Source organism: Clupea harengus, chromosome 18 (genome assembly GCF_900700415.2).
Source record: "Clupea harengus chromosome 18, Ch_v2.0.2, whole genome shotgun sequence".
Lineage (NCBI taxonomy): Eukaryota > Metazoa > Chordata > Actinopteri > Clupeiformes > Clupeidae > Clupea > Clupea harengus.
This window is the reverse complement of record NC_045169.1, coordinates 5768834-5772164: the sequence shown is the minus strand read 5'-3', so window position 1 is coordinate 5772164 and position 3331 is coordinate 5768834. Positions and strand designations below refer to the sequence as shown.

The following is a 3331-nucleotide window of genomic DNA, read 5'->3' as shown; positions in this document are numbered from 1 at the left end:
ATGGCCATTCAACTTAGACATGTTTTTTTTATGACATTTTACACCCAAAAACCTTATCGAAAAGGTTGTGGTAGTGGGATAGACAGCTTAGTATCTTAAAGTCTCTGAATAGCTATATATTGAAACCTTACAAGTTTTTGCGGAGATCTCAAAATGTCTCCTCTATTAAAATGGTCTGTATCATCTCTCCCATCCTCCCCATGTTCACCAGCCTTGCGATGACCTTTCATCACCCTTCATTGGTGGAATAGAATTAAGCCAAACATGTCCTGACTTCACATTCATGGCAGGTTCACGCTGGAGAGCCCTCAGCCACTCAGTGTTTGAGAATTCAGTGCAACAATTATTAAAGATATTTCACCTTTGGCATCCGCTAACCTCCTTTTATGCTGCTAATGATGTCTTTAAAATGGCCGCCGTTGACCCTTACTTTCGACGCACGGTCGTGTCAACACATTTCATGCACGCTGTGTCTGCTCAGTGCTTGCCTTTTTTTAATGTGGTAACGGAATTCAATTTCTTTGGCAAAGAGGCATCAAGTTTTCCCACGATTTAAGAGTTCTTTTGGCCCACAGTGCTACCATCTAAGTTTATGACCAGGGCTAGGATCAGGTAAGGTAATGTATCTAATATTCCATTACACTGAAGAATCACTTAGTCAGACCCTCCATCTTTGCTATAACAGAACTACCTCAGCACTTAGCAGACATTTCCAAACATTGTAGAAACACCTGATCTGCAGTTTCCTTTATACGGATGTAGTGTATTAACATTTATGATAACCTGTTCATCATAGACATATTGAACACTAATATTTATATTTTCAGCTAATTATTAGAATGTCCACTTTGATAGTCCTTGTCATTTGTTGCCACTTCATTGGTTATAGCACAGGGATGAGAAAAGGGTTCAGGTGTTATGACTAATTGGGGTTAGGGTCAGTGAGAGTTAGACTTAGGTAACACTTGATTACAGCGGAGGTCACACACACAGACTGACCTTTGACCTGAGGGGCTCGGGGAAGCCTCCGTAGGGAATGCCGATGTGGCCCTGCAGGTACTCCACCACGGAGAGCGGGAGGGAGAGCTCCTCGGCCTGCTCCTCCACCTGCGCACGGGTCAGGTTGTTCTGGACCATAAACTGGGCCAGGTCGCCCACGATCTTTGAGGACGGTGTCACCTGGAGGAAGAGAGAGACAGAGAGAGAGAGAGAGAGAGAGAAACGGTGACTCAATGTGAGGAGGAGAAAGAGGCGATGATAGCCCTGTGGCGGACCAGAGAAGGAAAAGCAAGACCAGCCGGGCTAGAACGGCAAAATGAGATAGAGGGATTGAGAAAGATGACACAATGAAGGATGCTAGAGAGAGAGAGAGAGAGAGAGAGAGAGCGAGAGAGAGAGAGGGGAGAGAGAAAGAGAGAGGGGAGAGAGAGAGGAGAGAGAGAGAGAGGGGAGAGAAAGAGAGAGAGAGGAAGAGGCAAGGAGGAAATCTAAGAAGGGTGAGGCTGGAGGAACTGGAGGCTAATTAAAGCGAGGACAGACTGGGCAGAATAATGTGGAGAGATTTAGTGCAGTAAACGTTCTCTGCGAGGCAACTGCTCCATCTCATCTTTAAATACAAATAAAGCAAACCAGCAGCCGACTCTGGAGTGGAGGAGCAGCACCGCCCCTGGGCCACACCCGGGCCACACCTGGGCCAGATTCTCAGCGCCTATCTGCTCCCCTAGGCTCGGTGCTGTGGTGCTGTTAAATGGCTCCTGAGTAGGACGTGGAGCCCAAACAAATCCACCATTAGTTTCTGCCCGCTTTTCCACCTCCCTGGCAAAAAAAAGGGATGGAATAATCAATACCGCCAGAACAAATGCTAAGGAGTGGTCGATACCACCAGCACGCATTTAACACCGTCCCGACCTGCCGCACTTTATGCAAGAATGAGTTTTCTCTCAGCAAACACATGCACAGACACACACACACACACACACACACACACACACACACACAGTCTTAGCACACAAGACTGAGACGTGTGGAGCGAGGCGAGCCGTCCGTTCTCCCATCGGAGCGTTCGACACCCTGCTGGGACTGCTGGAACAGCGAGGGAATAGCCCTAGGGACACATGGGAGAACGAGGGAGGACTGCTGGAACCATGGAGATGGAGGAGGAGAAGGAGAGGGCCCCACAACCCCCCCCCCCCCCCCCCCCCACCCCACCACACACACCAGCACCACCCTCCCTGCCACCCACTCAAGTCCCCATTTCTCCAAACACACCGTGGCTAAACCCACAGAGGGGAGCCTGAAGGAGCCCACTGGTGATTTCAGAGAGAGTAATAAGTGCTGCCGAGCTCCGTCCTCCGTCTGCTCCATGTTCACGGCTGTGGAATAGCTGCTGATGAGGCCCTATCTAGGTACGAAATACACTGGGGAGACTCTCTCTCACTCTCTCTCTCTCTCTCTCATCCTGCAGTCCACGGCTCTCCACAACTGGGAATCCATTGTGTCCCTGCACGACTCATGAAAGAGGAGTTTCACTAATGCGACTTGAAAACGGGAGCGCCAGGAACGAGGCTGTATCAATACCGCTTATTAGCCAAATTGACGACTCGCGGGCCAAGTAATGAACTCGGCTTCAATTCAGCTTCCAGACAGGGGGGGGAGAGCTTGGCCAGTTGCTATGGACACGGTAATCTGTTGAAGGAGCCGAAGAGCAAAACAACAGAAAGAATCGTCAGAGCTGTTGGTTCACTCGCTCTTCAGGGTTCAAGGCCTCCAGTGTTGGCAGTTGTCATTTCGAATTAATCAGTGAGGCGTACGGTTCGGCCCCCTGAACGGCGCATGTAAGCTGGGAGAGGCGCTGCAAAGACAGTGGGATCAATGGAGGAACGCGTGTCGGGGCGATGAGAAGTGACGTTGAGCTCTTTGTTGAGTCTCTGGGCAGTGTGTGACTGTGTGTGTGTGTGACATGTTAATTGGAGCTAACGCGACGCTAAGCGCTCTACTGGGCTACTGCTGCTAAGCTACAGCTTCCCCTGCCGTCACCATGTGAAGGAGAATGGAATAAGCTGGTTTGAAAAAGTGCCACAGACAGTAATAGAGCCCACAACTCCAAACTAACGCACCTATAGTAGTACCTACCAATAGTAGTACGCAGCAACACTAACATACTTACATACAGACACATCATACTAACACTAGTCAGTGCTACACCGCCATTTGCGCGGATATGCTAGCTAGACTATGCTACGCGGATATGCTAGACTATGCTACGCCACAGTTACAGGCAAACACCATAGTCACATGGAAACACTACACTATGATTCACTATAGTTCGATA

The 3331-nt window shown here is 49.3% G+C and overlaps 1 protein-coding gene across 1 annotated transcript in view; it reads right to left on the bottom strand.

Moving 5' to 3' along the window:
• The window catches only part of LOC116224736 (pyruvate carboxylase, mitochondrial-like), a 56002-nt gene that overhangs the window by 36918 nt on the left and 15753 nt on the right, over positions 1 to 3331 (bottom strand). The gene's annotated exons all lie outside the window — the stretch shown is intronic.